At 41.9% G+C, this 26,844-nt stretch overlaps 1 long non-coding RNA gene across 1 annotated transcript in view; it reads left to right on the plus strand.

Annotated features, from left to right (window-relative positions):
- LOC121496237 overlaps positions 1-25,960 on the plus strand; it is a 60,138-nt gene extending 34,178 nt beyond the window's left edge. Inside the window, exon 3 of the long non-coding RNA XR_005989132.1 lies at positions 25,130-25,960. This is a non-coding gene — a long non-coding RNA (uncharacterized LOC121496237). The remainder of the gene's footprint in view (positions 1-25,129) is intronic.
- The last annotated feature ends 884 nt before the right edge of the window (positions 25,961-26,844 follow it).

A 26,844-nucleotide genomic window follows, 5' to 3' on the forward strand; every position in this document is an offset into this window, starting at 1 on the left:
AAGTGAGACGGTAATGTGGTTACAATTGAGTTAACTCTTAAGCACATCAGGGAGAAATTTTGTTTTGCTTACAGCACCACATGAAGCTCTCCCATCCTAGCTCCAATGCAAATGCGGTAGATTAAGTCCATCAGAGCTAGGTTAGAATTGCAAGATTGTAGCATGTCAGGCTCCATGCAAAACTATCACATGCAGACCAAGAGAATTGCCTGTTTATATTAGTTTTAAGTATTTCCAGGGATAGAGAGCTAAGAACATTCGGTGTCTATCACATTTATCTTCAAGAAGGTCATCTTGTTGAACACCAACTCTCACTGCAACGTGAGATATTTTTCCTTGTGCTGTCCCAAATGGGGATGGTGAACAGCTGGCCAATGTCATTTTTATGACAATTTTCATACACTTGAATTCAGTTGATAAGTTGTCTCTCTTATTTTCCTTCATCCCAGCTTTCTTAACCTTCCTGAAGAGGTCCTGTTTTTCTTCCCCAAAATCATTTTTATTGCCATTTTCAGGTCTCAGAGAAGTCAGGCCTCAAACTGGACAGAAAAATCAAGTAAGTCCTGGCTAGCATTTGTAATGACATTACTTCCTGTCTTTCCTTTGTGACACTGATTGCAATATGTCCTGGCATCATATATTTTACTGTTGAATCAAATTCATGTCATGGACTACAACATCTTTCTTTCTTAGAAAATGGTTCAATGTTTTTCTTGATGTGTTTTAGAAGTGATACACATTCATTGTTTGCTATTTAGAATATCACACACAAAAGAAAAGGTAAAATTTACTTGTAATCCGTCTGTTCAGGGACAGCCCCCATTAAGATTTTGGCTTTTCAGTCTTCAGGGCAGTGAAGGTTGACCTTCTCATCCCTTCTGGCACTGCTGCCTTTTTGCTGCTGGGGTCCTTTCTCTCTGCCATGGGAGACTTGCTATGATCTCAGATAGCCATGGCCCTTGGTAGTAGAAGAATGGACTGATGAGGAATTAGCTATTCTCAGGAACAAAAAGATATTAAATTAAATTCTGCAAATGTCAGAAAACTAGTACTGTTTCTACTGAGGGAGCCTGTAAGTATTAAATCCGTGTGTGTGTGTGTGTGTGTGTGTGTGTGTGTGTGTTTGTGTGTATAAGCATATATATTACATCTAATTCTTAGAAATGTGTCTGGAACACATAAGAGCTGAATAAATATTAAATACTGTTATTTCAGTTGTAGTAACTATTATTCTTCCTATTGCTGTCATCATAGTCTTTGGCATCATCATTATTAAATGCTTCCTGTAAGCTGGGCCTGGCTCTGGACCCCAGGACACTATAGTAGATCCTAGCCCTCCAGAATGACTTGGTTTGGTAAGTGTGACAGACACACTTTTATACTTGTGGTCTCAAACAGGTCTAAACCAGAACAAAACAAAACACCCAAACAAGCAAACCCCCTTTTACCTCTGTTAGCTTCTTAGCCACCCCCACCAATACCACCAAATATGTAGCTCTAGGCTTAGGCATTTAGAATGCATGAAGTTTCTTAATGATCCTTTGGTCATTCTCTGTCCTTCTACAGTTATTTATCTATTTCAGATTTCATTATGTCACTCATTATTTTACCACCCTCGACTGTTTCCATAAAGTAAAGAAGCTCCTCAGGATCCTATGTTTTTGGTGTTAATCTGTCATCAACTTCTTCACTCACTCATTCAAAAAGGAGGCACATCCCTTGTTTACTCACTTTTGATGGCTGTCAAGAAATGGTCCTATGACCCTCATGATATTGGCAACACAGCATTTGCTTTTTTTAAGACATCAAAACAAATGGTCGATCTTGTCAAAGCAGTGAAACCAATTGATCAAACTGCCTTTCAACTGTAGGACATAATTAGCATTGTTGTGTTCGATTTGGCATTCCTTGAATTTCCCCCATGTGACTTGATAGATCTCTTCTTGAGAATTGTCTTCATTTTAAGCCATTGTGTTCTTATAGACATTTGACCATTTACACAGGTTGATTGAAATGGTGCATGGTCTACTCTGTATCCTTTCTTTCCTTGATTGTGTCAGCTATCACATCGTGCAAATTAGGGCATTCCATTACAGAGGAAGGGTCTTGATCTTCTGGGAAGTGGTTGAAGAACTGAAATAAAGTCCATATTTACTCGATAGGAAATTCCTCTCATTCCCTCTTCCTCTCCCTCACTCTCTTTTTCCCCTGGGTGTGTCTGTGTTTTCATGTTTATGAAGAATGGCTGGATAGAAAGAGGAGTGGTGGTAGGTGGATGGGTGAGCAGACATATGTTTTTCAAACTCCACAATGTCTAGCAGTTCATATTGGGACCCCACTTTACAAATGACAAAACTTAGATGGAAGAGGATGATTAACTTGCCAAGGTCACATAACCTCCCAGTGGAAGAGCCAAGGTCAAAACCACATTAGTCTTACTCCTTAGTACAGTGGCTCCTTTTCCAAGAAGCAAAGTCCAAATCTCACAGAGGGTCCCATATCCTGCCTCCTCTGGTGTGGTGGCTTGTTTGGAGAAGTTGTTAAGAAAATGTGCACAAGACGGCTCTGAAGAAAGAAGAGGGGAAAGCATGTTTTAAAAGATGCCCGTTGATGAGGAGTCCAGGGAATTGCGGAATCCAATACCTCGAGTGGAAAATCCAAAGCAATTACATCTGTGAGTGTTAAAAACGTGTTGTGTGCTTTCTTTCTCTGCCGAAGGAGAAGGCTGTTTACATTATGGGAGATTGTTCCACTCTGTCCCAAAGAGCTTGTTAAGGGTGACAGACAGGTTTGTTGCTCGAATGCGCACTCCAAATTAGATGAATGGAGGAATTATGAAGCAATCAAACGGCAAGGCTTTTAGCAGACCACAGTACATTGCCCTTTTTTGCTACCCCTAGGCCTGTTAGCATAAAAGAGGCTATAAAGATAAAGTGCACAATATTATTCAAGTCTCTGAGTTCAACAAACACGGGCAGCTGGCGCTTCATGGCAACTGTCCCCAGGATGGCTCAAAGCCGCTTTGCCTCCCCCACACTCGGAGGGAGCCGCACCTCTGCCCGCCTTGCCAGGATGGCATTGGGGCCCTTGCGTGGGTTAGAACGAGGAGAGACACTTGCCTCCCTCCCTCCCTGTCTTCACAGCCCTCGGGGGAAGGAGAGGCTGCGTGAGAAACTTCACAGGGCTTGGAGGACTGAGTGATGGGCAACTGTGCCTAAGTCTCTTCCATTAACTGGGGGGGAGAGGGGTTGTTGGGGGGCACACAATAGCTTCTCCCATTGGGAAACACTTGTTCCCATTATGCAGGGGGCTCTGCAGTCGGGGAAGAGGTGAGGCTGTTAGACTCGAGAGAGAAGCTAGGGGTGGTTGGGCCAAACCTTTCATCGTAGAGGTGAGATGCCACAGTGGCACTTGGCTTGTCTGAGGCTGCCCACACAGCCATGTGTGTGCTGTGCCCTCCAGAAACAATGGGTGCAGAGCGGGGGAGGATGATGTGCTTCTAGCTCTGTATCCTCTCCAGGAGGGTGGAAGCCAGAAGCCCAGTATGTAAAAGGGAAAGCTGCAAAGTCTCTCTGGCTCTGGAGGGAGTAGGTGTGGGGTGGGAGGTCCTGGAAGCCCGCCCTCCCGGCTTCTCTTTGCCCCTGTGGTCTTGGAAGACCAGGCTTGAGAAAACCCAGGGCTCTGGGGGGAAATTTCAACAGCAGCATATTTGATTTTTTTTTCGTTTTCTGCCAATCCACTAAAAGTTATTATTTTCTTCCCTTGAATCCTCTCATTTTACCCAATTCAAACACATTGGTTATTATTAATGCTGTTTGACAGGGGCTGGTACCACATTTATGGCTGAGCAGCCCTTGCTGACCTTGATCTTGTTATCCTGACCCAACAGGTACAGGGATGGAGACTGTAAGAGGTTAGGTGACAGTTAGGAAGTGACAGATCTGGAGTCTGACACCAGATCTTTCTGATCCAGAACTCCCGCTCTTCTTTTAATCATGATACTCTTACTTCCAGCACAGAGGATTGGTCTGCAGTTTTGAAAGTTGTCTGCTCTGTGTCTTTAGATGTTTTTCCCCAGGAGGGGAAATGATGTGGTTAAGTCAGGATAAAGCCTAAGACCCTTTGCACTCTTACGTTTTGCTATTTGGTACAGTTTATGGTCTTAGCTAATGGTTCATTTGAGAAGAAGGGAGATTGTTCTCTTCAAATATGCATGTATGGTTTAGACGTTGATATTCTGGAAGCCACGGCCCCTGACTTGGATTTTTTTCATGATTATTCTTTTTACAGATCACTTAGAGTATAAAACCATGTGGAGGATCTTCGGTTCTTTCATAATCTGTTCGCATCCTACTGTCCACCACCCCTCCACACCCAAGCCCTGGCGCTTTATAAATTTGGTCTGTGGCTTTTTGGGGTCTGTTTTAAGAGGACTTTTTAGAAACAATGGGCAAACACCTCTGTGTGGAGCAAGTCTTGCCCATATAGGCATCCTACCACTTGGCAGTAGCACATCACACTGCTCACGATGGTGCCAGCCCAACTGCTAATGTCTGGATGGAAGGAGTGGGTGGTTCCTGACACCACACTGCCCCAGGACAAAGGGAATATTTCAGTTCATCTTATGGATGTTTGGTCCACACGACTGCAAACTTTAGGAGTATGAGTAACATCTTTTTTTTTTTCTTTCTTTTTTTTTTTGTAAAGTCCCCTCCCCACTCCATTGTCTTCATTTCATACATCTGAATTTAGAATAGGCTGTGGAACTTGCTAGGCCCGGCGGACACGTGGGAGTTGGTGCAGTTGAAGGCCTGGTAACTTCCCTGCCCCACCGTGGACAGAGGGGAGCAATGCTGATGACTGGTGAACTCTGTTGTATGCTCCCAAAAACCCGACTCATTCGTAAAGCTGTGATTTCTCCTGCAGAAAAACAACAACAACAACAAAACAACAACAACAAAAAAAACAAAAACAAACCCAAACCCAACTGCTATTTTTAGAGACTTTTTTTTTTTTAAATGAAAGGGCTATGAAAGTAAACCTAGCCAGCCAGGAAGACTATCAGTGAGCCTTCCAAATCTGTCCACTAACGGAGGAATTTGAAAGCCCTACCACAAATTGCTTTTCACTTCAACCAGGATGCTTATTATGATCCCCTGGCTCCACTCTGCTCTCCTATTACTTACACATGAATTTAGTTACCCTGTATTTTAATTACATGTGGAGAGCCAGTTTTATGTTCTCTTCTCCGACTACTCATAAACTTCACAGAGATCCCCCAAAACCATATTGTTCTTAAAATAGCCTTTGCCTCCTATCCTTGCAAGGATACCGAATGACACTCTCTCAACCCAGCCCTGGCTTCTATAAGTTCATTAGGATCCTGGAAGGCATGTTCTTCCAAACCACAGTGTAGGTTTAGTTAAGCTTGTCCCTGGGCATGGAGCTCTATGCTTCCAACACACCAGCAGAGACACATGATTAACAACAGGCCTGAGCTGGATTTCAGTGGTATCCTTCGAACCCACATGTTACCAGTGTTTGAGTCAAAACCATGGGCGCCAGGGGTGGTGCTTATTTTGCTTGTTAGCCCTAATGAAAAAAACACAAGGATTTCATAGGTCTCTGTCCCCCCAGGTACCTGTGGCCCTCTGTTCTGTCATTATGTTGTGGTTTGCAACTCACACGATGTACCTTTTGTAATAGCATGGCAATTGTGATTTCAGCTGACTTGAAAGTCCAGTCACAATATTAAATGCCCCGTGGAACTTCATATTGAGAAACTGTGTAAAGAAAAGGCTCTACATTTTATAGTAAGGTTGTACCATTACCATTACCCATCTCCCCCCACTTTTTAATCAAGATTATTTGACCACAATGGGAAGCAATATAATAAAAATATAAATCAGTCTCTGGCCATGTAATAACTGTTTTAGTTTCCCCCCCAGTTCTCCTAAAAATACAGAAGAAAAATATCATCTCTCTAGCAGATTGTTGATAAATCAGACGCTAACAAGAATAGCCTGGGTGTGACATGGCTGTAAAATAGGAGCCCTGAATACTTTCCTTCCTGAAATTTCACTAATTGTAACATAATTCACCAACACAATGTTGTTGTTGTTGTTTTTTTAATTCACATAAACAGAGCAGCTCAAAAGGCTGTGTGAATAAAGGAGTAATATCACATTCCCATATTGTTTTAGAAAGCAAGTATTATTGACTCAGCTGAGTGTCATTGGTGGGTGAGAGGCTGGAGTTCAGAACTCCGGGGTTCTGAAATGTTCCTCTGATCACCGTGACTCCCTGGGAGATGATAATGGTGTATATCTCAGACAACCTAGAGTCATAATGAAATAATTTTAAACTGGTAGTGATTCTTAGAATTTATCCTTCTGTCACTGCACACCTGGGCAGAAAGAGAAAAAGAGAAAAAGAAAGGACACCTGGATCCTTTTTCACCTTTGACTCTCCTAAGGCCAGATCACTGGTGGGACTGGTTGGCAATTTCCTCTTTTCCACCCCCAAATCTGTGACTTTGACAACTTGTTTATTTTTGGGGTATGAGTTTGTGAATATTTTCAAATTCCTGGGTCTTTGACAGGACTTCTCACTGGTGAAACTTGGGAAAAAGGAATTCAGAACAAAAACAGATGTCTCAAAATTCATATGTTTGACAATAATTTTTCTTTAAAATAACAATAAAGGCCATAGCTCAATGTCAGGGAAGCTCGTATCAGTGGTTCTGATGAAAAACACTCGAGTATTTCTCTTACAGAGTATCAAGTGGTAGAATTGTTGATGACACCCAAAGATGAGTTGAGTTATGGCCCTTAGTTAAGTAACTGGTTATCTAGTTTTCTTTTTCTCTGAGATTTGTTGAAAAGTCTCAGTTAAATGAGCATGAAGGTTTCCAGGTATGCACGTGAGGTATGTGGAGATTGCCCACTGTTCAGAGAGTCAGCTGCAGGCTGGAGACCATATGTGCAGCAAAGCACAGTCTCCTGCAGTGTCCTTGGCTAGAAATTCTGGGTCAAGGCCTAGAGTTGTTTCAGAGGCTTTTCCTCTTGTGGTTGCTTGGTTTCTAATTTTGGTTTCTAATTGTACCAGCCACGTTACCACAAGACCACAGCTGGAAGGTGGCACTTGGAGAGAAGGAAAGAAGCCTGTCTGATATCTCCCCTTCCTGTTAGATGGATTCAATGATGACATTAGATACAAACTGTAGATCTTTAACTTGCCAATGAATTTATATCCCATATATCTAATTTTCCCTGATTCCCCCCCCCCAATACTGCCCACCAACTCAAACACCCAAATTTCATGCCTGAGGAAATAAAGACCCAAAATTAACTGCTCTAGTTAAAGCAAGTGATTTTTTTCCCCGACTTTTTCCATGTTGCCAGAAAGAAGAGGGGTCAAGCTTGGTTCCTACTACAAAAGATGGGGAACTAGAAATTACAGTTCATGTCATTTCTCAGGGCATTGGTTTCCCCATGCCTAGAGAGAAAGCTATAAAATAGGTGAGATCTCTTCTGGCACAAAGATTCTGTGGCTGGAGCCTGAGATAACAAAACTGAATTTGGGAAGAGAAACAAAAAGAATGCAAGCAGGAGGGATGACTGTATTGAAGTAAGAAATTTTAGGATGAGAATGAAGAGAGAGCTGGAAATTAAGCTCTGAGTTGAGCTTTTTCAATAGACAAAAAATCAGGAGAGGTAGGTTCAGTTCCTTGCCCCAGAAAATGGTGGGAAAAGTGATAAACGTATGTAAGGAAAGAACTGAAGGTGTGGTACAAAAATAAAAATGAATTTCAAAATTGACCAATGGAGATTAGGAAAGAATATCTTTTGGATCCTAAATTGAAATATAGACAGAACGTCACTAGTGTGAAGACTTTTCAATGTCTTGGGATTTCTGTTTAAAAACACTGAAAGTTCACGGTGATGTATGGTCTAATTCAGATATATTGGAAGGACATTTCTCAGAGTTATCATTTGAATGATGTTGTGAAATGTTTGCTCCTTGAGAATAAACTGCTCAAGTTTTTTATAAAATGTATAAAAAGAGGTATGTGTGCATTCTTTTTCGTGCTGGCCAGCCTAAGGTTGGGGAACATTGAAAATATAGATGCCTCACATCCCTTCTGTCTTCAGTCTAGCCATATGCTATAGCAATGTGTATACTATGGAACCAATAAGTCAGAGAATAAAAGTAAAACAGAAATGAATATTACTCACACAGTGATCAATAGGGAACTCAAACCCTCTAGTTAAATTATGACAAAATCACAATTGTCCTAACTCATAAGATATTAGTTGCCTAAATCAAAGGACATTTTTTTCTTTCCTGCTCTCTAAATGTCTGACTTAATATTGTGATTCATGCTTGGGATAGGTTGCAGGTGCAACATTGCAAACCTCACCTCATGCTACACATCTTATTCTGACGGTTTTGTGTGAATGAAGATGTTGGTCATCTGTCATGCATGATCTCTATACTCTGGGCTTTACTTATGCTCATTTCTTTACTATTTGCAGACATTTGTTAGGTAGGTATTCTTTCCGTTTTGTTGACAAAGAAACTGAGGCTCCTAGAGTCAATGTAACTTGTTCAAGAATATTTGGTCTAGGGCAGCCCCAGTGGCCCAGCGGTTTAGCACTGCCTTCGGCCCAGGGTATGATCCTGGACACCCGGGATCGAGTCCCATGTCGGAATCCCTGCATGGAGCCTACTTCTCCTTCTGCCTGTGTCTGTCTCTCTTCTCTCTCTCTGTGTCTGTCATGAATAAATGAATAAAATCTTTTTTAAAAAAAGAATATTTGGTCTACTAGGGCTCTGATCAAAATGGACATGATTCCAAAATATTTAGACTTAATTCAGGCAAGACTGCATCTGAGGGCAACCATTTTCAAAGTATTAAGGACATTTCCAAACAAAACATGAACTTGTCCCTGAAGCCATTTTTTTTGAAAGCTATTTATCACTGAGCACCCCAAAAACATTTTCTTCTATAAAAATAATTTCTCCCATGAACTCACATCAACAAAACCCTGTGAATAAGACTGTATTCTTGTAGAAAAATGCTCCAAAATGTTTGAATCCATCAATATGCCACATGTGGCTGGAAAAAGTATTTAGAAGAATAAACAATTAAAAGTCATAATAATGACTTTCCTAACCTGTGTTTAAGATCAGCAATATCACACTACAGCAAAACCTCTTTTAAGACTGTGCCACTGGTATAATCGGAAGAATAGTTTTCAACTTCTGTGTATTTTCTTTTTGGAGTCAGGAGCAAGGTATTAAAAGTACCATGCCTGTAAATTATACTTGACTGTCGAGGTTCTGGACCACAAAGCTGACAAGAAGGGAGCCCAGGAAATAATAGATTGAGAGGTGCTGAAACATGAGTCATCTTCAAAGGCATTCTGTTGTATGTTAGGAGGCCCTGCCTTTACTGAGAGAGCTCCTCTGGTTGCTGATCAACTCGTGGAAAGGAGGAAACGTACAGAGGCTCTCTCTCTGGCTGCACCACTGACTTAGAACCAGAAGCAGTTGTAGCTGGGAGGAATTGGGCCAGCCAGCTCCTTCATTTTAGAGACCAGCCCTGGAGAGGTAGAAGAGCTCTCCCAAAGCAGTGCAGTCAGTGAATAGCGGAACTGGGCCTAGAAGCCAGAACTAATGGAGGCTCCGCTTGGTGTTCACGTAGATGAGCATGGTGGTAAAAATCCAAAAGGGAGGAAGCTTGGGGAGGGAGTGTGAGTAGTTTGTGATTTGAAGGCCGAGATGAACTAGGTGCGACTGAACTAACACTTATAACAAGTTCCAGTGCTGCTAAATTAGAAGGTGCTACGTCATTAACCTTGCAAACAGAAACTTATAAGCATTGACTAGACTTGACATTAAGCCAATCACGTCTTTCCATTTCCCAGCATCCCAGGAAAATACTCACACAGGCATGCACACATGCGCACATAGTACCACGTCTCTGTGAAAACAGGAGATGGAGACTTATTACAGGAAGTGTTGATGGTAAGATTGCCTAATAAAGCCTGTGTTTTTATAAATAAAAAATAGTTTGGTATAATCACTCATTTTGCATAAAAAGTAATCTTAGATGATTCATAAATAAGAGGCTTTGCTTACAAATTAGAACTCTGTCACAGGTTAATTGTCTCTTGCAGCTTGAAAAGACCAGCTCTCTTATTTTCTCAGAAGGCAGTGTGGAAGACAATGCTCCTTCCTGATGCTCACAATGAACCTCCCTTCCTGGGCACAGGGGAAGATCAGTTCTCTAGTTTCTGAAGCCAGTCTTGACCATCACAGGACTCATCTTGGACAATACAGTGAAAGGGGAAATGGTATGTGTCACTTTGGGCCACTGAAGAACCAGTGTGTTTCTGTTCTTCCCTCTCTCTGCTGCACAGATCTATAGCTGCTTCATTAGTCCAAGACCCATCCAATTGATATGACGCAGAGCAGAACATCAGTCAGCCCGGGAGGAACATAGAGTGTGAGAGGAGAATAATGCTTTCTGGTTTTAAACCATACTGATTTGGGGGTTGTTACCACAGTACAAGTTAGGCGATCCTGACTAGTGGAGTCCTGTTGATGGTCTCACACATTTCAGTAAGAATGACATGTTTCTGTAGATGTCCAAGGACTAAGTTGGCACACATCTGTTGAAAAATGGGGAGCTGTCAAGAGTTGCTTTTCTCACTGTGACCAAGAAAAATTGTATAATTATAATATATTCTTGAATGTGAGTGGTGCCTTAATTATTTAAAAAGATTTTATTTGGGGGGATCCCTGGGTGGCTCAGCAGTTTAGCATCTGCCTATGGCCCAGGGCATGATCCTGGAGTCCCGGGATCGAGTCTCGTGTTGGGCTCCCTGCATGGAGCCTGCTTCTCCCTCTGCTTGTGTCTCTGCCTCTCTCTCTGTGTCTCTCATGAAATAAATAAAATCTTTAAAAAAATAAAATTAAAAAAAGATTTTATTTTTAAGTAATGTCTATACTGAATAGGGGTGAGGGAGTCAAACTCACAACCCTGAGATCAAAAGTGGCATGCTCCACTGACTGAGCTGGACAGACAACTCTGGTGCTTTATTTATTTTTTATTTTTTTTAAAAAAGATTTTGTTTATTTATTCATGACAGACACACACACACACACACACACACACACACACACACAGAGGCAGAGACACAGGCGAGGGAGAAGCAGGCTCCATGCAGGGAGCCCAATGTGGGACTCAATCCTGGATATCTAGGATCACACCCTGGGCTGAAGGCAGCACTAAACCACTGAACCATTGGGGCTACCCAACCCTGATGCTTTAATTTGTAAAGCCCTTTCTTGGAAATAACTATACATCATACATCTATGAAATAAATTGGTTGAGTGGTATCATTGTTTTTATTCAGATGAAGAATCTTATAGAGTTTAAATGTACTCATGACTGAGATGGTGCAAGAGATCTGTGTTCCATTCATTATAATATTCTGCTTCTAGTCTTCAAATAGGATGAGAAATTTTTGTCAGTTAATTCTCTCTGTGGGGTTGTGGAGGTGTGGAGGAGGAAGCCAAGAGCAAATGCATTGTACCTTAGGAAGGTGACTAAATTTTATATAATCATATCTGCTTGGTGCCCACCATGGTGATTAGCATATGGTAGGACTCATAAATATGGCTATGGTTTCACTTTTAATGGGAACCATATCCTCTCTGTCCCCATTTCCACATTATTCCCTAACTTCTGCCCTGCATTAAAAAAATATGCTTAAATTCCTTGTAGAGTGGACAGAGGCTGGTATCCCACAATTAAAATAAATATTGCCTGTGCTATGGTCTGAATATTTGTGTTCCCCCTAAATTCATATATTGAAATCCTAATATCAGGGTATTAGTAGTAGGAGGTGGGGCCATTTGGAAGTCATTGATGAATGAGAATAATACCCTTATGAAAGAGGCCTGAGAGAGCTCCCTTGCCCTTCTACTATGTGAGGATGCGATGGAAAGTCTGCAACTGAGGGGCCCTTGCCTAACAATGCTGGCACCCTGACCTTGAACTTCTAGCCTTCAGAACCTTTAGAAATAAATCTCTGCTGTTTTTCAGTTACCTAGCATGTGGTATTTTGTTATAGCAGCCTGAACAGATTATGATGCCCTGATTAATACAAACATCTAAATTTCACTCTAGTGTGTAAATGATAGCTATGCTAGGCAGTCTCTAAGATGGCCACCAATGGTTCTGCCTCCTGGTATTTACACTTTTGTGTAATCCCCAGCCCTAGAATGTGAGCCTGACTTGTTGACTTGATTCTAACACATAGAATGTGGCAGAAGTGATGGTATGTCATTTTCAAGGTTATCAAATGACCATGGCTTCTGTCTTGGATAGTCTCTGGCTCTCCCTTTTTGAACCACCAGCTGCTATGTCAGCCTAGGCAGAGGTCCACAGAGCAAGAAGTGAAGCCTGGAAACAGCCAAATGAGTGAGTTTGGAAGCAGATTCTTCAGTCTCCATTGAGTTTGATGTGACTGTGGCCGTAGCCAACAGCTTGACTGCAATCTCATGAGACACCCTGAGCCAGAGGCACTCAGCTAAGCTGATGCCCAGATTCTAGATCTACAGAAATTATGAGACTCTAAGTATTTGTTGTTTTGAGCCATTAACTTTGGGGGTAATTTGTTATGCTACAATTGATAACTAATATAAAACTAAAACTTTTAAATAAGATTTTATTATTTTTTTATTTGAGAGAGACAGAGAGAGGGAGCAAGCAGGGGAAGAGCAGAGGGAGAAGCACAAGCAGACTCTGTGCTGATCATGGAGCCCGATGAGGGGCTCAATCCCGCAACCCTGAGATCATGACCTGAGCCAAAATTAAGAGTTGAATGCTTAACCTACTGAGCCACCCAGGTGCCCCAAAATGAACACCTTTTTTGAGGGCAGATTTTAATGGGCAAAGGCCTCAGTCAGGATAGAGCAAGCTCCAGAGAGAGGTCACCTATGAGGGGCAGAGGTGCATAGGGCAATATTTGCCTATCTCACCTTCATCAGACATTTTTTTCATCCTAATTTTCAGGACATGTAAATATAAGAGTTATACTTAAATGCACACACAGTGAGAGCTGAACTAACCTAGTCCAGTCCTTTCACTTGACAAAATAGAAAACCAAGATCTGAAGAGGATGTGTTAATGCATTCCATGTCACAAAACAACCCAGTCACAAGGTTTGGATTGAAACCCAGGCTTGCTAATACTTCCTCCAGTGCTTTAAGTTGTGCCATGCTACTTCCTTCTTCACAGTTTAAAAAAAAAAGGAAAGAAGATTAGCATTAACCATTGCAATTCTATAAAGTATTTTTTAAAAGATTTTATTTATTTTGTTTGAGAGAGAGAGAGAGCATGAGCAGTGGAGAGCGGCAGAGTCAGAGGGAGAAAGAGTTCCAAGCAGACTCTGCCCTGAGCATGGAGCCAAACACAGAGCTCAGTCCCAGGACTCTTAGATCATGACCTGAGCTGGAACCAAAAGTTGTCCACTCAACTGACTGCACCAACCAGGCACCCCAATGCTACAAAGTATCCTTGGAAGCTGATCATGTTTCTCATTTTAATAAACATCAAAAACTGACTTTCAGAACATTTTCCATAGTTTGTATAGGGCAGAGTCAGTCATTCATCCAACAAATATTTATTGAGCACCTACTATGTACCAGGCACTGTGCTAGACACTAGGGTTGTTATGATGGTGAAGGCATTAGTTGGAGATACTAAAAGAAATAGCACATGTTTCTTGCCTCTTTTGTCATGGTGTTTTCTTCTGCTATCATCAATAAATACATTTGTTCCCATAGACAGGAACCATTTAAAAGCTCAATTATTCAATCTCAATATCGATCCAAAGCTTTTAATGCTCCTTTAGAGAGCTGATTGCAGTTTCAGACTCATGTGGGCAAGGAGGGCTTTTCACAGTGGTTCCAGACAAGGCAATGTCTCCGTTGCCAGGGACTCCTCCCTGAAATGGAAGAATGTCCTGGGCTACTGGGCCCCACACAACTAGGGGTAAAAATCCTCTCTGCATAACAGTTATGGCTTTGCTTGGATTATTGGGCACCAACTAAATTCTTAAAAAGGTAAAGGAAAGTGAGATATTTTGTGAGACATTTTGTGAGCCACATGTGTTGGCAGTGAAACAGCATGAATTTTTGGAGTTCCAGATCCTAGAAAGAAAGTTGGTTTGATGTTTTCTAGTTAAGTAACATTGGACAAGACACTTAATGGTAAGCCTGCCATTATTCATGTGCAAAATAATGAGGATAATAATAATTGTACCACTTGACTGTGGGAAGTGCTTTGTAAGCTAAGAAACAGTCTCCAACAGTTCCCTTATTCCCTAAATATAATATCTCTGAAAGCAGAGATGGGCAATCAAACGTTTTAATCTTACATAGTCTCAAAGGCTGTGCCTAATACTTGGTAGGTGCTCACCAATTGCTGAAAAGCTACTACCTAATAATAGTCATAATCTCTGAGTGCATACCAGGTGCCTAACAATGTCCTAAATACTTCCCTCAGGGGTCAGCCCTGGTGGCGCAGCAGTTTAGCACCGCCTGCAGCCCAGGGTGTGATCCTGGAGACCCGGGATCGAGTCCCACGATGGGCTCCCTGCATGGAGCCTGCTTCTCCCTCTGCTGTGTCTCTGCCTCTCTCTCTCCCTGTGTTTCTCATGAATAAATAAATAAAATCTTTAAAAAGAAATAAATACTTCCCTCATATTGAATTTTGATTCCTGACAATGACTTCCTAGGTGAATATTATTATCCTATTATACAGGTGAGAAAATTGAGGCACAGGGCAATCGAATAGTTTTAACAGTCACATAGTCAGTAGCAGAGCTGTCATTTAAACCCAAATGGTCTGGCTTGCTGCCAAGGTGGGTATCGATACACTGTTCCTCAATAGGAAAAAAATACAAGCAGAAAGAAAAGAATTAGTTCCTTTACACTGAATTAATGAGTTCTTCTTTTAAATAGGTTTTTATCCAATATCCCCCCTAAAAGACAAACCAAAAAACTCACCAAAAGACCCAAAACACAAAAAACAAAAGCAGCATCCAACCCCAACAAACAGAAAAATCCCAAATCATATCAATCCAGATAAAATCATATTGAATTCTCCTCAGTTTGGTCTTTCTTTCCGGTTAGATGAGCCCTTAAAAATTCTTTATTTAGGATGCTGAGGCAAAGCTGAGGTTCTTTCACCTGGGAAACTATCTGAAAAGCACGAAGAAGCAGGCTGTGAGTTGGTAGCTGTGCTTGAAAATGATTTATGCAAACCAGTAAGTCTTGGTTGATTGTCTAGACTGTAGCCTATCTGCCTATCTTCTGTCCCAGTGAGCATATAGTGACAGGACATGAAAAAATTAAAACCTTGGAAAGACCTCCCAGATAGGCAAATAGCAGAGTACCCTCGACAAATCCTAAAGGGAGGGAGAGGGGAGATGAAGAAACGAGGATTTCTTAAAAGCAACCTAGGCCAGATCTATACAGTTAGTTCATCTTCATCCCAGTGAGTCAGAAGATGCTAAACACATCTTGCAGATAAGGAAGCTGAGGCACAACGAGGTGAGGTAATGGCCACCTCAAGGTGCTCTGGCTGGGATTCAAAATCAGGATTCCTCCACTTACCCTGAAACCCACGGACTCTTTGTCCTGCTGCTAGTATATTCTACTGCTGCTGCCGGTAGGCAGCCTTGACTGGCTGTTTTCACTAACCTGCACTTAGTTCTAAGAAGCCACTGGTGTGCCAGAAGACTACTACAAGGTGACCAAGAAAACATTGCTATTATGTAGAGGGGAGGAGAGAGGAACAAAAGAGCGGAAAGAAAGAAGGAAAGCCCAATGGAAATCACAAAAGACGGCCAGTCAGAGAAAAGCCTTTAAGCTTTTGACAAAGTGGAGAAAGAAGAAAACAGTACTCCTAAGGCGTGAATTTTCCAGAGGATAAGTTTCTAATTCTAATAATCCTATTAAAAAGTAGACGAAAGCTCCAGGGAACCCTAGCTATCCTTTTTTTCAAAGATGGGTACTTGCTTTCTGCCTTTTGTTATTCCCACCCACTCCCTCAGGGTCACTGGTTTGGGACCTTTCTGCATTCTCTGAACTATGAATTAGTCTTTGACTTCTTACCTCATTCTTTAAGAAGTAGTCTTGCCAAGATCAAATTGCCCAAGATGTTTAGGTCAGCGGTCACCGACTGAATGCTGATCCGCAGATGGAACACGGACCATGATGAGCTTGTCAGTGTGTTGGGTTGTGGCGAGAAAAACGAATAACCTGGTGAGCTTTTCATGGCATTAAACATCCAACACTGACATCGTTTAGTCTGAGATTATGTTGTTTGTTTGATGTTTCAGTGTTTCTTGTTTTATGAAATTTTGAAATGATGGTGAAAGCAGATGATTCCCCTTACATACTTAAAAAAAAAGTCTAAATGGCCTGTGAAGTCCTTTCTCAGTCAATTTTAGGCACCAATTTGAGACACATGCCTAGTCCATTGGAAAGAATCTGGTATGGACATTGATTTAGACTCTGAGGACTCTGTTGGTGGGGGAGTTGTTGCTATATCTGATAGAAGAGTCCATAGCTTGTTTTAAAGAATAAATTAAAAAAAAAAAAGAACCAATTAGAATATATACATTGAGTTCCAACTGTAGCATCTGGTATATGGTTGGTATTAAAATAACTAAGAGGTCTTCTTTTTCTCCCTCAACCTTCCTTTCTTTGAGACAGTTCTGTGATTTGCATGACTTTTGACCTTCTTGGCCCTGGCCTGCTAAATGCCAGTAGTAATCCCAAGTTCCTCTTTTAAAAAAATTATGATGAAAGTATACTTGATATGCAATGTTATATTAGTTTCAGGTGCCCGACATAATGATTTGACATTTCTATACATTTCGTAATGCTCACCACTATAAGTATAGTTGCCACCTGTCACCACACAAAGTTGTTAAATATTATTGATTATATTTCCTACGCTGTGCTTTTCTCTCTCTCTCTTTTTTAAAGATTTTTAAAATTTATTTGAGAGACAGAGAGTGCACAGTAGGGGGTAGGTGCAGAGGGAGAGGGAGGAGGAGACTTCCCACTCAGCAAGGAGCCCAATGTGATGCAGGGCTCTATCCCAGGACCCTGATGAGATCATGACCTGAGCCAAAGGCAGCTGCTTAATGGACTAAGCCACCCAGGCACCCCCTATGCTGTACTTTTCATTTTCCTGACTTATTTATCTTAAAATTGGAAGTTTGTATCTCTTAGTCCTCTTCATTTATTTTACTCAGTCCCTTATCCTACTGTCCTCTAGAAACTGCTAGTTTGTTCTCTGTATTTATGAGTCTGTTTCTGTTTCTTGTTTGCTCATTTTTTTTTTTTAGATTCCACATATAAGTGAAATCATGTAGCATTTGTCTTTCTTTGCCTGACTTATTTCACTTACTGTAATATCTTCTAGGCCCATCCATGTTGTCCCAAATGTCAAATCTCATTCTCCCTCATGGCCAAGTAATATTCCATTGTGTACACACACACACACACACACACACACACACATACACCACATATATATACACATACACATATATATGTATATATGTGTATATGGTATGTGTATATTATTATCTAAATTAAACCACATACCACATATATACACTATATATACATATATAAATATATATATACACATACATATGTAGTATGTACACACAGACACAGACAAACTGGAATATTACTCCAACATAAAAAAGAATGAGATCTTGCTATGAGATCATGATAACATATAACATATTTACCACAGATAATATGTGTATAGTATATATAGTGTATATATGGTATGCATATATTATTACTATATATATATACTATATATACATATATACACATATATATGTGACATACACACAATGGAATTTTTTAAAAAAGATTTTATTTATTTATTCATAGAGAGAGAGAGAGAGAGGCAGAGAGAGAAGCAGGCTCCACACAGGGAGCCCGACATGGGACTTGATCCTGGGTCTCCAGGATCATACCCCGGGCTGCAGGCAGCACCAAACCGCTGTGCCACCGGGGCTGCCCCACACAATGGAATATTACTCAGCCATAAAAAGAATGAGATCTTGCTATTCACAACAGCATGGACGGACCTAGAGGATATTACACTGAGTGAAATAAGTCAGACCAAGAAAGACAAATACCTTGGTCTAGCGGTCTATACATGTATATAAACATACATATATATAAACCACATCTTTTCTATCCTTTCATCTGTTGATGGATACTTAGGTTGCTTTCATATCTTGGCTATTATAAATAATGAATACAGGGGTTCATATATCTTTTCAAATTAATGTTTTATTTTTCTTTGGGTAAATACCCAGAAACGGATCACTATAGTATTTCCATTTTTAATTTTTTGAGGAAACTCCATATTGTTTTCCACAGTGGTTGTAGCAATTTACATTTCTACCAACAGTGCACTAAGGTTCTTCTTTTTCCACATCCTCAGCAACACTTGTTATTTCTTCTCTTTTTGATACAAGCCACTTTTATATAAGTGAGGTGTTATAGCATTGTGTTTTGGATTTGCATTTCCCTGGTGGTTAGTGATGTTGAACATCTTTTCATGTGTCTATTGGCCGTCTGCATGTTTTCTTTGAAAAATAGATCTATTCAGGGCATTTGCCCCATTTTTAAATTGGATTATTCGGGGTTTTTTTTTTTGTTTGTTTTTTTGGCATTGAGTTGTAAAAGTTCTTTATATATTTTGGATATTAACATTTGTTGGATATATCATTTGCAACATTTGCAAATATCTTCTCCCATTTATTAAGTTGCCTTTTTGTTTTGTTGATGATTTCCCTTGCTTTGCAGAAGCTTTTTATTTTGATGTGGTCTCAAAAGTTTATTTTTGCTTTTGTTTTCCTTGCCTCAGGTGACATATCCATAAATATGTTGCTAAGGCCAATGTCCAAGATATTACTGCCTGTTTTCTTCTAGGAGTTTTTTTTTTTTTAAAGATTTTATTTGTTTATTTGAGACTGAGAGAGCATGAGTGTGGGTAGAGGCAGAGGGAGAGGGAGAAGCAGATTCCCAACTGAGCAGGAAACCCAACAAAGGGCTCTATCTCAGGCCCCTGGGATCATGACCTGAGCTAAAGGCAGATGTTTAACCAACTGAGCTACCCAGGTGCCACTCTTCTAGGACTTTTATGATTTCATGTCTCACATTTTGGTCTTTAATCCATTTGGGTTTATTTTTGTGTGTGGTGTACATTGTGTATTTTTATGGTCCAGTTTAATTCTTTTGCATGGAGCTGTCCAGTTTTCCCAGCACCATTTATTGAAGAGACTGTTTCTTCCTCACTGTATATTCTTGCCTCCTTTATCACAGATGAATGGGCCATATACGTGTGGGTTTATTTCTGGGCTCTCTATCCTGTTCCATTGATCTCCAGTTCATTTTTTTTTAAAGATTTTATTTATTTATTCATGAGAGACACACACACACAGAGAAGCAGAGACACAGGTAGAAGGAGAAGCAGGCTCCACTCAGGGAGCCTGATGAGGGACTCGATCCCGGGACTCCAGGACCATGCCCTGGGCCGAAGGCAGGCACAAAACCACTGAGCCATCCAGGGATCCCCAGGTTATTTTTTTAAGATTTTATTTATTTATTTATGAGAGAGAGAGAGAGAGAGAGAGAGAGAGAAAGAGAGAGGCAGAGACACAAGCAGAGGGAGAAGCAGGCTCCATGCAGGGAACCCGACTTGGGATTCCGTCCGGGACTCCAGGATCACACCCTGGGCTGAAGGCGGCGCTAACCCGCTGAGCTCACCTGGGCTGCCCTCAAGTCCAGTTTTGATGACTAAAAGACCTCTCTACTTTTATCAATCTCTCCATCTGAACAAGAATTACTTAAGACTCAGGTGGGATTCTCTGAAGCATCTTATGATGACCTATCACTATTCCCTACTCCTATCACAGATACATAAACGCATATAGAGGCAAATGATGTTGCCTAGTTTGGGTCATCAAAATGTTTTAAACAGTACTATACTTTAACTAGGTAATACTCATAATATCCTTAAAATAAAAATGACATGTGAATCAGGCAGTGTCATTTTCTGATAAAATGTTTAGAAATGAGTCTAAGCTCTGTTGCCTTTTAATTGATCTTTCCTTTAGGAGTTGCTTCTACTTTGAGTCCTACCTTGACAGAACCATTTCCTCTCTTCTGCCCTACAGAGTCATATCTGTATTGGAATGTGCCAAGTCTGTGTAATACCTGGCACAATGTCTGGCACACTGTAGTTGTTCAGTAGATGTTATTGGATAACTAGATGAATGACTACTGCTCAATATCAAATATATTCTACTGGGGAACGTACAAAGGATGCCCAAGTAAACGCAAGAGCAAAAAGAGTTCAGATTCATTCATGTATCATTTATCCAGACATCCCCACACTCATCTCCAATACCAAGAAAGATTTATCTCTTCTCTACACAGTTCTCTAGTGAATGTTGTACCTTTGCCTTTTTGTTTGATCTTACTTTCCCTTCATATACTCAAACTGATTCTAACTGAACCAGTTTTGCCTGTGTGTGGGATTTTGTTGGGAGAAGAAAGCATATATTAATTTCCTTTTCCTCGAGTCCTACAGAGCTGATTCTTTTTCTTCCTCAGAATGAATCCTTTTCACCTGTTTTCTTTTTTGGGTTGATGGCAGTATGTGAGCATTAAGGAGGAATAATTTCTGAGGGCCTGAAACTTTCTCTTCCTTCCATTCCAAAGCCCGCACACATGTTCGTGATTTTTGTTCAAAGGTCTTAGACCATGTAGGAGTACATGAAATGGCACATAGTTTGATGCTGTCAAGAGTCCAGCTGCATGGTAGCTCAGCAATCTGGGTAGGAAGGGAATCTATAGTTGTTGTGCTGGGTGCTGTGCTAGATACCTTAAAGTAATTATTCCATTTTCTCTCCAAAGAACGTTGGGGTATTATTATGGTAAAGTAGGAAAAAGGAAGCCAAAGACTAGCCTCTGTTGAATACACCACAATTAGCCCTTGCTGTCAAGCATCTTTCTAAATGCTTTTATATAACTTCACAACTCTTGGAAGCAATTTTATGATTTTCATTTTACAGATGTGGAAATAGAAACTCAGTGTGTTAAATCTTTCACGTGAAGATCCTCAGTGAGAAACAGAGAAGGCCAGAGTTTGAATGGCATGTGCTGGCTTAGATACTTATACTGTGTTTGTGTATTTATGCCTTGTTCATTTTTCAAGGAATACATTTGCACGTGTTGCTGTTTGCTTCTCATTAAATGGTGTCCTTGTATTTATCTGTGTACATTTATATACCTTTACACTAGATTTACTGTCCTCTTTGGCCAATAAGTACTTTCTGTGCTTTGCTATATACTTGAAACTGATTTACTGAAGTCCCAGCTTCTTGGTATAAACCTAAAAGTGATGGTTTTTTTTCCCAGTTTTCCAATGGTTTTGTGTTGAAAATCCGCTTTCCCCATGGGTGGTAGGTCCTGAGCACCATCTTGGACAGATCCTATTAGTTTCAGCCATTTTCATCATTAGCAAAAATCTCATTCTGATACCTGAGGCTCAGGTCTGTTAACTGGTAAACTTCAGTCTCAAACTTGTTTCGAAACTGTTACTCTCCTGTCCCTCCAGAACAGATGAAGCCTACTTAGAGTGAAGTGGATGAAGTTGTAGCAGGAATGGTAGGAGATGGAGGGACACTGAGGTTGCTCTTTATATACCCCTTGCTCCCATCACGGTGATCAAACATCTCAGTTTTGGGAGTATTTCCAGCTTGTACCTGTTGTTCTAGGGTAGTAAATAGCAACTCCCTTAATTCTCAGATTTGTCTTGGCTTGCATAACAAATTATAAGATCACCCTACCTATCCCTCTTCTCTGTCCTGCCCATCTATTGTCAGAGTGGGGAGGTGGGAGGGGAAGGCAGACATCTCTCTGGTGAGACCTGTAGATTGTGGCACCCATCAATGATTTCTCTGTGTTGCAGATCTCCAAACGTTCCTGCTCTGGTGGGTTGAGCTCTTTAGAGGACCTTCAGAAGCTTTCCAGCTGTGATTCCAGCTTCTCTTCTTCCCACATCATATCAGATTTTGGCCCCAATAATGCACTGCCTAACAGCTTCCTGCAAGGGATCCTTCTCCCTTTAGGAAGAGGCACTGTACAACCCTTTTGCAATGAAAAGGGAGGAACTAATCTGTGCTCATCAATGCTGCCCTCCCCCAGATGCCACTTCCTCTCCCCCTCTCAGTTTTCTTTTCATAGGGACTGTAGTAGAAGGAGAAAGAGGTATTGTCTGTAGAGCTGGCTCTGCTCTGGTGCTTCTCAGTAAGTCATGAGGAAGTAAATGGCCCATAATTCCTAGAATGTATGGAATTTTACTCCCAGGTGCTCAGCAATCTCAGGGCAATAGGTAAAGCCCTACTTGACATCACGAGGCACATACAGATAATAAGTACCACCCTCCACGGATATGGCAGCATCAGCCATACTGACAACACCGCGGTACTGTCACAGCCAAGTTCAACAGGAACTAGCACCCTTGCCAGTTCCAGTTCTGCCTTTGACTCACCTTTTAACATTTGTCCCCTTCTGTTCAAAGATTTTTTTTTGTTACAGTTTAGAACTGGAGGGGGCTCCTTCCTTCTTAATTATCTTGTCAACAAAAAGACATTTTCCTTCCTTGACAAGCCACTTCAACCAGTCAACAATATTTCTGCAGAAAACAGAAAAAAAAAAAAAGAGTAGATCAAAGAACTCCCGATTCTTAAATACCATCCGTCAACACGGCCAACTCTCCTCCTTCTTTGATTTCTCTAAAACCAGATTAAAAATTCCTCAGAGGGCTGGAGCCATGTCTTATCTGTCCTTGCATTGCTGGTAGCTAACACAACGTCTGACGCCTTGCGTTTGTTCAGAAATAATTTGCTCCCTGATTACACTTGCGTTTGCACCATTCTCGGTGCCGGGCATGATGGGGAGGTGAGCGCCGAGCCGTTTTATTAGCGTTGAAATACTGGGGCGTTTCTTTGCCTCGTTTTGCAGGTTGCTTGAAGAAAGAAAGAGTTCATTTAGAGAACGTGCCATTCCGTTAGAACCACGTTTCTCAGAACTTTGCTTTCTTTGCACCAGTGCCAGAACGTTATCGCGGGACGCGTCCTGAATAGGGCTCAGAAAACCACCTTCACACCCCAGGCCCTGCTGGGCCCCCGCGCGGATGCCCGCGCCGCTGTCGGGGCAGCCCTGGGACGTCCTCTCTGCGCTAACCTCTCTGCGCATGCTCCTTCCCTGGCCGCCCCGCCCCGCCCCGCCCCCCGCCCTGCGGGGCTCCCAGGTGGGGGACACGTGGGCAGGAGTCAGGCTCCGGGCCGGCTCAACTCCTAAACGGGGAAAGAACAAAATGTGTTCCCCGAAGCTCTGCAGCATTGTCAGGAAATGGGCTGCTCGCATGCTGCACTTCCACGGATCTGGAAATTCTGCCGAGCTTGGGTTGACTCCAGAAAAAAAAAGTTTAAAAGTGTTGGGGGAAGAGAGGAGAGGCAGGAGAGCGGCCCACTCGCTGGAGAGCGGCAGCCCGCGGCGCTGGAGCGTGTGTTGTGGACCCTGGCGCCCGAGAGCGCTTTGCTGAGGCCCGGGGCTTTGCAGAGACTTTTCACGCCTCCGAAGTTTGCGGGGCCCCCTTGGGGGCAGTGGCCGGGGACTTAGGCTGCGTCCGGCCGCGAGGAAGCGAGGCACAGGGAAGTCTAACGGCGCAGCTGCTCCCGGCCGCCGGCCTCGGCCCGGCTAACGTGTGTGCAGGAGGTGAGCGGGAGCAGGTGACCTCAGGAATGATTCACGTGCCAAAGTGGACGCCGAGCTCTCGGGGTACCCCGAGCTGTGCCCATGATCCCGGGGGACGCGCACCAAGGACCTCAGCACCGCTCTCCCTTGCCTTGTGTTCCCCAAACAACACCTTTCTGGTTCTTCCGAACTCCGGGAGGAATGTTCGGGTGTTTGAAAGCGTCTACGTGGAATTTCCAGGCCCGACAGGGAAGCTGTCCTACTAGGGGCACGGAGTTTGGGTTGGAGGAACCTAAAGTTCGAAGTTTTCCCCTTCTTGGTGGCTTTCTCTTCTGTGTTCCTGGACCTCAGGGAGTCGTGAGATCCAGAGGGCAGGGGTGTGAGAGCAGTGGCCACGAGGCATGGTGGCCTCTGGTCCTTGCCTCAAGTTAGGCCCTAAGATGAGCTACAACGGCTGACCAGCCTCCTGGAGGAAGCACAGCCCATTCTGGGTGGTTGGCACTGCTGCTTCTCAGGACCCGCCTCGGGAGACTAGAAAGGAATTTGATCACCAGTCAAATTAAAAGATACGACTAGGGCTTTATGCTTATTTTAGGCGTATGTCATTATTGTTTTCCCCAGGATGCAGTTTGGGGAGGTTTTGGGGGGAGGGGTTCTCACCACCCTGTCTTCAGAGGCTTCCACTGTGAGAGTCTCTCAACCTATGATACTTGTATTCAAATCCTGGTTCCCATGCTGTGTGATCTTGGGCAAGTTACTTAACCTTTCTGAGTTTCTGCTTCCTCAGCTGGAAAGTGGGGATGATAACAGAACTTAAGTCACAGGTTTGCTGTGAGATTTTATGGAATTAGCACAGGTAAAGCTCTTAAAGTAGTGCATATGTGCCAGCTAAGATCCTTATCATTTTGCTTAAGCACCATTGATCACATAATTTGACACAGAGGCCAAAGCAGGTATTTTTTCAAAAGTGATACTTTCTAATAGAGTCCCGTCTGGAAGCTGGGGAAAGAACTAGAAATCTCCAGGTTTTCTTAGAAAGAAGAGGCTCTGTAAAAATTCTGATTTCAGTCTTTGTTACCGTCACCAGTACTTTTTGAACTGATCTTGCCTTTAATTCCCCAAGTTCTTTGAAGAGCACACTGTACTAGTTTCCCGTACGAATTTTAGGGCATTTTGCATCTGTTGGCTAATGTTTTTGAAGTCTCTAAGCGAAAGGCTCTCAATGTCTTTTCAGGCACACACCTCTGCATGCTTCTGCTTTGAGCACCAGTTATGAAACTGAAGCTGGGATTAAAGTGCAAAATGTCAGCAAATGGTCTGGAGTCTTCTCGAGTACATTTTTGCACCGTAAGCACTTCGTTACTAGCCTCTAAATTATTAAAAAGAAAAGAAAGGGAAGAAAAGGTGGGAGGGAGCTGGCTCAGATCACCTAGGCAAAGCCACTTTCTGTGAATACTGCTATCCCAACGCACAACAGGAAACTTATTGAAAACCTAGCGGGTTGGAGAAAAACAGTAGCTAACACAGCAAAGAGTGTCAAGAGAAGACAGGGAGAGAATGCAGAGGGCCCAGAATTACCCCCAAATTACCCAGAGAACTGAACATAGCTCTCCATTTCTGGAACTTTCTGTAGAGTCCTGCCTGGGAGGGTCCCTAACTCTCCAGGGGGCAGTTCATGTTGGCGCATGCCCGCATGCAGGCACCCACACATGCACACACACATCTGGCACTTGAATTGCAGATAACCTAACCCGACACTAACCTTGGCATAGCTACAGAAGTCATATTTTTACCAGGATGAACTGTTGTTGAACAATTTCTCCAATGCATTAGTCATGCTTTAACTTTAGACGTGCAGGTTTTTTAAAATGCTTTTTAACGAAGGGAGAATATGATCATTTCCGAGTGCCAGAGTTATTCACGCACTCATACGGTATAAAAGCAATCAAGAGTCACCTCTGTCAAGGGATTCTCTTTAGTAAAGTAGGTGGACCTATCTTTTATGAGTTCCTTTGAATTGCCAGAATTGAGAACTCACAGAATTACCTATAGAAACAGGAATTGAAAACAATGGTGAAGTCAGCCTGTTGCTTTGAACATGTAATTACTTCTTACTTGGCCAAATCGATGTTTTGCTGAATAAACTAGGAATTAAAGTACATCTGATATTGCTATTTTATCCTTACTTTTATTAGAATTCCTTCTGAAAACCTGTAAGTAATTTTGTAATTGCCCATAGGATTTCAATAAATAATGAAATAATGATGATTTTTTTTGAGGGCCAGCTGTGCCAGGCATTATATATAGTGATTTAGTTACAGTATTAAAGCAGTACTTCTCAAACTGTGCGTCCTGGATGCATCAGCATTACCTGGGAACTTGTTAGAAATTCAGATTCTCAGGCCTCATTTCAAGACTACTGAATCAGAGACTCTGAGGATGGGACCTAGTAATCTGCATTTTAATAAGCCCTTCAGATGTTTCTGATGCATGCTTACATTTGAAAATTAGTGAGTTAGTTATGGTAACTACCTACTGAATAAGTATATAATTACTCTACTGACTTAAGGTAAGATTAGTCTGCTATAACAAAGAGATTTAACAAGTATATCTTTAGGTCCTGGCAAAACTAATGAGGAAGGTTTATCACACCCACTTTATAGATGAGAATACTGAGATTTGAGGAGATTTAAATCACACAGCTGGATTCCTTTCCAGGCAAATCCATCTTCAAAGCCTGTGTTTTTACCATAGTCTATGGGATCAACAACCGTAGCCCTTCTGGTGGACAAATTAATGTTAGAATGGTTTATAGAAAGTTTTAGATCTGGAGGCAATCAAGATCGAGAACTAGATATATTCTTCGTCATCAATCCGGAGAATCTTTCTTTCACTAATTTGCCATATGAACTCAGCAAATGACTTAGAATCCTACTTCTTTCATTCGAA

Source organism: Vulpes lagopus, chromosome 7 (assembly GCF_018345385.1).
Source record: "Vulpes lagopus strain Blue_001 chromosome 7, ASM1834538v1, whole genome shotgun sequence".
Classification (NCBI taxonomy): Eukaryota; Metazoa; Chordata; class Mammalia; order Carnivora; family Canidae; genus Vulpes; species Vulpes lagopus.